At 35.1% G+C, this 11,136-nt stretch overlaps 1 long non-coding RNA gene across 2 annotated transcripts; it reads left to right on the top strand.

The window, feature by feature from the left end:
• The first annotated feature begins 751 nt into the window (after nucleotides 1-751).
• LOC149374727 (uncharacterized) lies at nucleotides 752-9,741 on the top strand. Of its 2 annotated transcripts, XR_016293056.1 has the most exons (6): nucleotides 752-880; nucleotides 1,556-1,728; nucleotides 7,116-7,818; nucleotides 8,090-8,720; nucleotides 8,869-9,071; nucleotides 9,161-9,741. It is a non-coding gene; the product is annotated as an uncharacterized LOC149374727 (long non-coding RNA). The 2 variants fall into 2 exon arrangements; XR_016293055.1 differs by having other exon boundaries at nucleotides 8,090-9,071.
• The last annotated feature ends 1,395 nt before the right edge of the window (nucleotides 9,742-11,136 follow it).

Consider the following 11,136-nt stretch of genomic DNA (forward strand, 5'->3'; position numbering starts at 1 on the left):
TGTGATGGAAATCTTGCTAAACCATTTCCACTCAAGTCACAAAAATGAGTTTGAAGTAAAAATTTAACGTTTGATGTGCACTATAAAAACATTGATACTGAATGTATTATAAGTAAGGGTACATTAAAATATATGCAGGTTCACAAGTAAGGTTTGCTTTAAATAAAAAATTAAAATTCAGAGCTACTCCAATTCATCTTTTTTTTGTTTTTTTATTTTATTTCAATTTTTCATTTAGACTCATACAAACAGTTCAACTTTGTGAAGAGCATAGATATATAAGAAATAAAGACTGCTCGTTCTTATGTACGGCGCTGAAGTATAAGAAGAAGGAGACACAATATCGAACGTGGGTATCTGTCTGGGGACTACCTTTGGTAATGTACGAGAAAAACAGAAACCCACGTTCGATATTGTGTCTCTTTGTACTTGTGCTTCAGCGCCGTACATCGTACATGAGAATATGTAGTCTACATTTTTTATGTCTATGGTTTACAAGTAATCTGCAGCAGACGGCCAGCGGTCAATTTTGCAGACCTTTGTTTATATCGTAAATATACAAACAGACTAACTCGCAGTTAATATTAAAATGGTTTAACTTCTTTTTTTTTAAACTGAATTGTATTCGATGACGTATGATTGATTATTTGAGATCGAATAATTTTTAACTCTTTGTTTATTTCTTGGCAATGTTTTGTCATTAGCACAGTCAGTCTATCTGGCATTTTGTTCTTGAGTACATAATTTTTGAAATGATGGAAATACGTTTCTGACCTTGCGGACGTGGCAACGATTCTAGGATTTTCAAAGTACTTGTTCATCACATTGATCCAGCAAGGAAACTCTTTGCATAAAATGACTAGGTTATTACCAAAATCAGGTAAAAAATAAATATTGTCTTGATCCAGGAAATCCAAGCTATGATTGAGATCTAGAGATTGAACTCTACGTTTAATGTTGTCTATAAACTCTTCAATAATACTTTTTGCTTTTTTGGTTTTGGAACTACCTTGGTCATATTCAATGTCATCTTTAAAATTATTTTCGGAATTTTTTGTAGCATCACGATTTACAACGTCATCAAATTTAAACGTATGGAGTCTTTCTTCAATAAATTTAAATGAATTTTCACACTCATTATCATAATGCTTTCTGTAGCATAAGATAAATATGTATTTTAAAAACAAGGCAAAGTTTTGCAAGTTGTCCACTGTCGACAAAAGCCCAACACATCTTTTATAAATTTCTTTTACTTTAGATGATGTGTGGTTTGCTAAGCATGGCCATTTTACAACTGCATGAACTAAATGAGCTATGTCAGTCCTTAGCTGAGTATGTAGTTGTAAATATGTGTTCCCAGTTAGAATAAAAAAACAATACTCATTGTACATGTTAAATGTTATGGAATTAAACGCCATACAAATGCCATGTTGTAAAGCTTTTCCCATGTCTGTAACCACCTCTCTAGGTAATTTGGCTCCAGACGCCTGCCAGCCTCTTAGCCAATAGCAAAGAAAGTTGCTGGTACTTGTTTCTGAAAGTACTTGTGTTACAGGGACAATTGTTTGATCAATATGAGTACCAAGCACACTCAAGAAAATGTGACCACTTTTTTCACTTGGAAAATTGATTTTAAGGGCTACGGAACCAGTTGCATCCAAGGAAAGGGGGTTATCGAACAGCATCAAGACATCATTATAAATTTCTATCTGTTCCTTGGACCAGTAGGTAATGTAAGCCTTATTATACCTAATATTTCTGATATATGCACTCATAGTTGGATCTTGTATTTTAAGCCTATCCATAGATTTGAATAAATCCTCTCCACGCACAAGTCCAAGGCTTTCGTACGAAGGTGGATTGATAAGTTTCCGGCCTGACCAAGAGATGGTGCCACTAGGCCTACCTTGAGGTGGCGTTCTATAGTACCATCCTTAGATAGCTTGTAGCTATAGGGTGTAATCCGCAATCGCCGCCAGCAATTACATAAGTACGACGTGACAACGTTGCGTGGTTGGGAGCGCTACTGTCGATTTACTGGCGATGTGATCCGCAATCTCATCAGCAGTAAAGCAGACGACGTCGGTCTATACTTGCTCTTTTTCGTGACATTTTCCGACATTCTATTGTCTGCTTTGCTTTGTTTACAATCAGAAAATGTCACGAAAAAGAGCTATAGTAGACCGACGTCGTCTGCTTTACTTTCCGACATTCTATTGTCTGCTTTGCTTTGTTTACAATCAGAAAATGTCACGAAAAAGAGCTATAGTAGACCGACGTCGTCTGCTTTACTGCTGGTGAGATTGCGGATCACATCACCAGTAAATCGACAGTAGCGCCCCCAACCACGCAACGTTGTCACGTCGTACATATGTAACTGCTGGCGGCGATTGCGGATTACACCCATAGTTTCAGTCCGATCGCTATGTTAGTTTAGGTTTGAGAGCACGCTGAACAAGACGCCTCTATGTTTTTCGTAAAAATAGAAAAGCTGGAAAATCGTGCTGTCATCAAATACTTTTATTTGAAGGGGTTAAAGCCGAAGGAAATTAAAGAAGAGATGGACTCAACACTGAAGACATCCTCCCCATCATATTCAACCGTTCAGCAGTGGGTTTTCGAGTTTAAAAAGGGTCGTGTGAGCACCTCTGATGAGCCTCGCTCAGGACGCCCCATTGAGGTCACAACTCCAGATATGATCGAAAAAATCCATCAAATAGTGCTGAAAGACTGCAGATTAAAAGTGCGTGAGATAGCTGAGACCTGTAAGATGTCATATGAACGTGTACAAAATATTTTGCACCAACATTTGGACATGGGAAAGCTCTGTGCAAGATGGGTGCCGCGTTTGCTAACAGTCGACCAAAAACTGATTCGAAAGAACATTTCTACCGCCAATTTGGCGTTGTATAAGCGTAATCCAAGCGAATTTTTGCGTCGATTCGTAACCGTTGACGAAACTTAGGTCCACCACTACACTCCTGAAACCAAAAAACAGTCTAAACAGTGGATTGGACCAGGGGAACCAACTCCAAAGAAGGCAAAAACAATTTTTTCGGCGAACAAGGTTATGGCTACTGTTTTTTGGGATGCAAGAGTTATTATATACATTGATTACCTTGAAAAGGGTAAAACTATCACTGGTCAATACTACGCAGACTTATTGCAACGTTTGAGCCACGAAGTGAAAATTAAACGACCTCATCTGGCGAAGAAAAAAATCTTGATCTATCACAATAACGCACCAGCGCACACGTCAATCGTTGCGATGGCTAAAATCAACGATTTGAAGTTTGAATTGATGCCGCACCCTCCCTCCTCTCCAGACCTAGCCCCGAGTGACTATTATCTGTTTCCTAACCTCAAAAAATGGCTTGGTGATAAGAGGTTTGCGGACTATGAAGAAGTAATCGAAGCTGTAAATGGGTATTTTGAGGAGCTTGACGAATCAGTCTATAGAGATGGCATTACTAGACTAGAACACCGCTATGAGAAATGTATCAGCCTTAGAGGAGATTATGTTGAGAAATAAAAAAAAAAATCCTTAAAAACGTTGTTTTTCTTGGCCAGGCCGGAAACTTATCAGTCCACCCTCGTACTTCGCTTCTTGGCCAGCTTTACGGTAGGTTTCTAGTTTGTAAACGAAGGGAGATTCGCAATCATTATAATCCATTTGTTTATCTGCTTCATTTAATCTCAATTGTCTGGGTGCTGTTGTTCTGGATTCATTTTTTACTCTGTGTCTTTCTGGTCCTGCCAAGCGCCTTTTATTATGGTGCCTTATTTCTTTTGAGTTGTTTGTTATCACTTCGAACTCTACTTCTTCACCATCTGCAGGTTTCAAAAAGCATCTAGCTACTAAATAATTGTTACACTCACTACAAAATCCTTCGACAAAAATGAAACATGTGTTGCCTCCAACTCTTTGTCTTTTGAAATTAAAACAACAGGGCAACTTTTGGCTCTCATATGCAGCCTTACCGATGGCATCTGTCCAACCTGGTTTCAAAACTTCAACGACCCTCTTGTTTGCATCAGTGTTGCGATATACCCAAGACTTCTCTTGGGTGCTCTTGGCTAGTAGCGCAAGCGCAGAAGAACCATGCTCTCTCTCTCACTGGGCAGGTAGGAGTAGGGGAGCCCCCCTACCTAGCCTTTAACTTAAGCCCCGCCCACTTCTCACAACTTAAATACTATTTTTGACCGTAACATGTCGTAGCTCTCGATGGTCGAGTGGATTAAGAGTTTTGCGCTCGCTTGACTCGTAGCTAGGTACTCTTCGATTCCTGACCATGACGTTTTTTTTTTTTTTATTATTATTATTAATATTATCATTACTATTATTCATATTATTATTAGTGTCATTATTATTATTATTATTATTATTATTATTATTATTATTATTATTATTATTAATATGAATTATTAGAGCCGTAATTAAATGCGCAATAAAAATACTAAAATTAGCAGATACTCTTTCCTCACCACCTTGCGGTAAGTATCGGGGCGCGTTTTTTTTTTTTTCAAGAAAAAATTAAGGAATAATTTAATTACTAAGAAAAGAATGATGAAGCTATGACTCAAACTAAAAGTACATTCGAAAAATTAAGTATCTTTAAAAAGATTTATTAATAAATTATCATTTTTTCGGAATAAACTAAGTTTACAAAAAAAAATAAAAAATGAATAAACTGGACTAATAAAAAAATATTTATTACTACCGTAATTTTTTTTTTTAGTGGTATCCCACATAGGCCTATTCCACTAATGATGATGTTTGAATGAATATCTTAAAAAACACTTAATTCAAACAAAATTAAGAACAGAATAATTAAACTTAATTTTAAAACTGATAAGTTATAATCTACTTTAAAGCAATCATCAATTCAGAAATCTACATAAAGTATCAAATTAATAATTTTAACAAATAAATAAATTACTACAATTCTAAGCAGTCTTCTTTAAGTGACTATCAACGTTACTCTGATAAACAACAACTATTTTATACCAACACTTATAATACAGGATTTAATGAAATATCCCTTAAGTAAACTTATTTGGATAGTAACAAAAAAATCTTAGGTTTTTAAATAATACTGTAAAGTGACACAAATCTAATGACTAATTTAAACTTTTTCAAATAGACGTATACTATGTACACAATAAATAAATAAATGAATGAAATTTATTACATGTAATTAGAATTAATGTAATTTCTTATTTAAATATAACTTTTTTAATTAAATTGCAATCGATACAAAACAAAGCAATAATTTCACAGACTCTAAATATTTAAAATTGTAGCTCTAAAAATAAAAAATTAAATATTAAATCTTGCACTTTATCGTAAAAATAGCTAAGAATTAATTTTGCATGAAATACACAAATTATAGGAGCCATTTTAAACTAAATAAGTATGAAGTTAAAAAAATTTTGAAACACCTAACTAATTACAAGTTGCCTTGAATTTTGATTTCTGGATCGTCTGTTGAATCGCGTTTATACATTTTAGAGTTAAATAGTTCAAGATGTTCTTTAGAAATTTTAAAATTGATTGGATTAATACTTTCAATTGGAAAATAAAACAAATCGCGCTAAGTAAATGAATTTTATTTCTAAAAAACTGATCATTTATTAATAAATCTTTTTAAAGTTACTTAATTTTTCGAATGTATTTTTAGTTTGAGTCATAGCTTCATCATTCTTTTCTTAGTAATTAAATTATTCCTTAATTTTTTCTTGAAAAAAAAAAAAACGCGCCCCGATACTTACCGCAAGGTGGTGAGGAAAGAGTATCTGCTAATTTTAGTATTTTTATTGCGCATTTAATTACGGCTCTAATAATTCATATTAATAATAATAATAATAATAATAATAATAATGATAATAATAATAATAATAATCATAATAACAATAATAATAATAATGACACTAATAATAATATGAATAATATTAATGATAATATTAATAATAATAATAAAAAAAAAAAAACGTCATGATCAGGAATCGAAGAGTACCTAGCTACGAGTCAAGCGAGCGCAAAAACTCTTAGTCCGCTCGACCATCGAGAGCTACGACATGTTACGGTCAAAAATAGTATTTAAGTTGTGAGAAGTGGGCGGGGCTTAAGTTAAAGGCTAGGTAGGGGGGCTCCCCTACTCCTACTTGCCCAGTGAGAGAGAGAGCATGGTTCTTCTGCGCTTGCGCTACTAGCCAAGAGCACCCAAGAGAAGTCTTGGGTATATCGCAACACTGGTTTGCATAAATTTTTTGTGACGGTTTAATGAAATCCCACTCAGTTGGAGTAAATTTTACTGGAAATTGAATTTTCTTTTCTTTGACAATCAAGTCCCATCGAATTTTCATGTCAGTGTAATCATCATCATCATCATCATCATCATCATTATCATCATACTCGCCATCTGACAAACTCACCTTTTCAACTTGTATAGTTTTCTCACATGTTTTTTCGTTTTTTCCAGCGTTGTTCAATAAAAATTCTGATGTAAGATTCTTGTTCTCTAAGTAAAAAGTACGAATGCCATGCCTATCACGATTAACCATTAAATATAAATTGATGGTGCTGATTTGTTTGGATAAATTGTCACTTATATCAACCCACACCTTATCACTTCTACTTTTTAATTTACACTGGTCATTCAAAATATCATAATTAAGGATTATATCTTTGATTTCATCTGGTGGCACAGTAGGCTTTGGTCCAGGCATTTTTAATGAAGGTTTAAAAAGCCAATCACTTTTTTTTACACGTACTAATTTCTAAATTATTATTATCACTCATGCAAATTTTCAAGGCAATTTTAATTTTGACGCATTACTTCATAGTTGTCTGCAGTAAAGATACAACTGTAAGTATAGGAAGTTCTGCTAAAGCAAGCTTGAACAAGTTTAAACGTGTTTTTAGTTTTTCTTTTAAATTAAAAAAAAATTAGTATAAATAAAAAAAAAATTATTCTCTTTGTTTTAGCAAATAATTAATATTTATTGTATAAAATTTAAATACATTTCCAAAATACAAATGAAGTAAAAAAATTTTATAGAAAAAATTGATGATTACAAGTATTATTTCTAAAAAAAAATTTTTTTGTTTTCAGATTTGACGTTCCACAGTAATCTTTAGCCCATTGATTCAGTGTAATGGTGTGTAGACATTTAAAACCATAACATGATGAGAATATTCTACGAGAAGAGGCCCCTCAGAAGACTAGGATCACCAGACGTCTATCCTCTATAGGTTTTAGACGGACCTGGTACGGGAAAAAACCTTACCAAGCTATTAAAAGCTCGTAACTGAATGTAGTAGGGGATTTTCAATGATCTCGGTCTTTCCGTGATAGAACCAAAGCAAAAAGAGGATGAACTGATACCATATAATGTCAAACGTGGCTTCATCACTTCCGTATAACTGTTGGATGAGCACGGCACTGCTGGAAATTGCAGTGTCACTGCAGCTCAGGCGGGAGCTTATTTTCATAACATATTAACAAGCTTGCTACTGTGCCTGACTCGGGTAGGAAGAGACAGCAGATCATTCTCACGGATGATTTCTGGCCTGTGACTGCTAAAACTATAAAAGGTATTGAGGCCTGGTTCAAGGATCTGTTAGGCTGCAAGCCATTAGTATCTTTGGTTAAAAAAGCTCCCAACTACAATAAGGAAGAGGAAATATTTTCTATGCTGTACGAATATCATGTGCCTATGTTGAGAGCTGCCTGGTTCATGAAGCTCAGTTCTCTTGATAGAGTTGCAATTTCAGAAGCTAAAATTAAAAGAGGCAATTACCAAATACAACGACAGGTAAAGTTAATTAATCCATTGAATATTCTAAAATTAAAAAAAAGTTATTTTAATTCTACGCATATCTATATCTGTGTAAAATTAAGGCTTTTTACTATAATTAATGCAAAGATGTACTGGCGAATTTTTTTCGAATTGTTCTTATTCGGTAAATGTAGGTGCCCAACTTTCCTCAGTATTTTTTGTTTCCAATCTTAAAAATTGCTTCTCGAGATTAATATGATTTCAAGAATAAATTCATCAATAACCATCTTATTTTGATCTTTTACAGAATGGACGGGAACGTTGACAGAGTTTCTAAAGGATCAACTGTCAAAGCTTCACGACCGTTCAAACACCAGTGGCATTAGCAGCAGTAGTAGTGGAAACGGTGCCACAACTAATGAACCTTACAAAATATTCTCGAGTAGTGGCGGTGGCAACAGCTCGCTAACAATGAACGGCACTGCAACACCCGGCGTACAAGTTATCACCGCAAATGGTATCCTGAACGTCCAGCCCGTCACTGCCAATGCGAATTTGGTTTCAAACAATCTGTGCGATCACGCACCGGCCATGAGCGAGGAGCATAAGCTTGCCTTCAAACAGTGACACTGCTGTACTCAGTTACACAAATATATGTCCGAAGAAGGCCTGCTACACAGGCAAGAGCCACTCTGCTTAGTAGATCCTGGATCTGTCGGATAAGATGCGCTCGGCTCCGTCTGACGACAGGATCCTAAAAGTTCTGCTGCCATTAGCTCTACAGTATCTCGAAGAGTTTGTGCAGTCAGAGCTGCTGGCTGGCTGGCTGGCTCGCAAGCTTGCTTACCACTGTTGTAAAAAGGTTACCCATATATGTAACAATTTTGATACCTCTTGTAATCCTCAAAGTCCGTCCGATGTTACAGCAACAGTAAAAGGTGAGATAAAAATCAGTTATCCTTGATGGTACCTGTGGTCAATTAGCTGAATGCTTTGTTTAACTATTACCTAAACTGTCCGCATCATAAGAACATGCTCTATGGACTCTCGGCTATCATTCAGGTAACTCGAGTCAATGAATTATAGATTTTTAGGTAAATCAATTTCGGTGCTGAACAATTCGCCACTGGACCATTTGCCATGCTCACTTGCAGCGCTGCCAATCCCATCAGCAGGTGCAGCTGATGCGACAAAGCACTTACTCAAGATAGCTCAAGAAAATATTCGATTGTGTTCACAGGCTGCTCAAAGTAGGTGATCTTGCAATTAGTGGTAGCAGAGTAGTGCTGGTAAGCTTTTTGATGAGAATTATTCTATTCGTTTAAAGATTCGTACAATTCGATTTTATTTTTGGTTCATTCAATCAATCACATTCCAGGTATGACAAAGACGAGAGTATTAACAGTCTTGGATGCTTTAGATCGGCATAGTTTTGATCGGATGGATGCCAATAATTCTCTGGGCACGCTTTATGCCAAAATCTTTACGAATTCAACAAAAGACGCTGGTGGGTGGCACATTGGTAGGAGTTATGCTACCTTGCAGCAGCAGTAACAGCAGCAGTGCCAACCTATCGATTTCGACGTGTAATAAAGCTAATTCAAAGACCGAATATAATTAGCAGCACAAAGCGCCGATTGTTGAGATTTTGTGCGGATGGGCGGTCAGTGCCGAGAGCTGGGGCGTGCACATAGGAATAGCTGTGGCTAAACTGCTAGAGAAGCTGATGAAGGATCTGTCAAGGTCTCGATTCCAGTTTCCAGAACAGGCAGACTGTTTAATCAGTCAACTCCAACAGATTTTTAAAATCAGTAACACTGCACATGTCTAAATTTTATTCTACTATAAATTTTTTTAAAACATAATTTAGACTCTTGTTATCTGACTAAATTATTAACCATTTTATTGTGTAATAAAATACTAGGTGTATTTTTTCAAAATATAAACATTGTAATTTTTTTAGCACTCATGTTCAGAGAAAAGTAAACTTAAATAAGTCAGCAATCGTTAAGTAATAGTTAATAAATTCTCGTTCAGTCTATACTAAAAAAGTGTTATCAGGTGTAATTCATGCAAATTATTTGTAATTCCATCAAAGGCGAAAGAAACAAAGTTTTTACAGATGCACCTATAAACTATCTTGTTTATTAAGATAATTTTCTTTCTTCGATCACTATAAGTATTAATGTAGTTAGTCTATACAACTTTGACTTTGAATTTTTGTGCGAAGCAAACAAGTAATCCAGAATGTCCTCGAAAATTTCTGCTCAAATAAATGTTATTGTTTTAGGTTTTCAAATGTAGTAATCTACTGTAGATTTATAATACTACTCCCTCTATCATGATAATAAGAGCAGTCTCATTGTAAATGAAAAATTGAAATAAAATAAAAAAACATAAAAAAAAGATAAATTGGAGTAGCTCTAAATTTTAATTTTTTATTTAAAGCAAACCTTACTTGTAAACCTGCATATATTTTAATGTAACCTTACTTATAATACATTCAGTATCAATATTTTTATAGTGCACACCAAACGTTAAATTTTTACTTCAAACTCATTTTTGTGACTTGAGTGGAAATGGTTTAGCAAGATTTCCATCACAGAATTTTACAGAATAGCCACGGTAAGACGTAAATGGTATTTGTTCTGACCACCTGATGGTAAAAGTCCTGAGTGTCCTGACCTGACTGTCCTGAGTCCTGACCTTGGTTGTACATACCACCAACGGACCAACCTGATAAAATTCTTTAAGAGCTCTTAATAATCTGCTCAAACATTTTTATCTCTATTTGAGCTGTCCAAATCAAGCCTGTTTTTTTTTTTTTTTTTCATGTTCATAACTGATATTTTAACGAAAGCAGAGAGTAAAAAGTAAAGGTATGTGAATGTCCTGTATTTAAATTTTTTTTAAACTTTGCCACCAAAGCTAAGCGCCCTCTGGTGGACGTGACACGCGGTGGCGGCGGTGGCCAGCGTCAACAGCTGGACATGCGCAGTGCATGGAAACTCGTAGTTACAATATGGATTATTCATATTAATTGATTTTCAATTAATTAAGACAGTGCAGATAAAAATTTTGATTGTGCAATTAAGTTTGGACAATGTGCAGTTTATTAAGACAGTGTGCAGTTGCAAATGTGCTCTTGTTGACGATATATGGCTATCCAACTGCGGCCTTCAAATCGCAAATAGTTTTTAATTTTTTATGCAAAATTGAGGCATGTGCAGTTCCAACTATTTGCTTAAACGAAATGTGCAGATAAAAACACGTCGCCTAGTATTTTTTTTATTGCTCAAATCGATCATTCGCGGGCTGGCTTCCAGGAGGTAAAATTGCCGAACTCGAACGTAG

This window comes from Copidosoma floridanum, unplaced genomic scaffold, assembly GCF_036245765.1.
Source record: "Copidosoma floridanum isolate Cflo_tuat_1 unplaced genomic scaffold, Cflo_Japanese_pri ptg000015l, whole genome shotgun sequence".
NCBI classification, from domain to species: Eukaryota; Metazoa; Arthropoda; class Insecta; order Hymenoptera; family Encyrtidae; genus Copidosoma; species Copidosoma floridanum.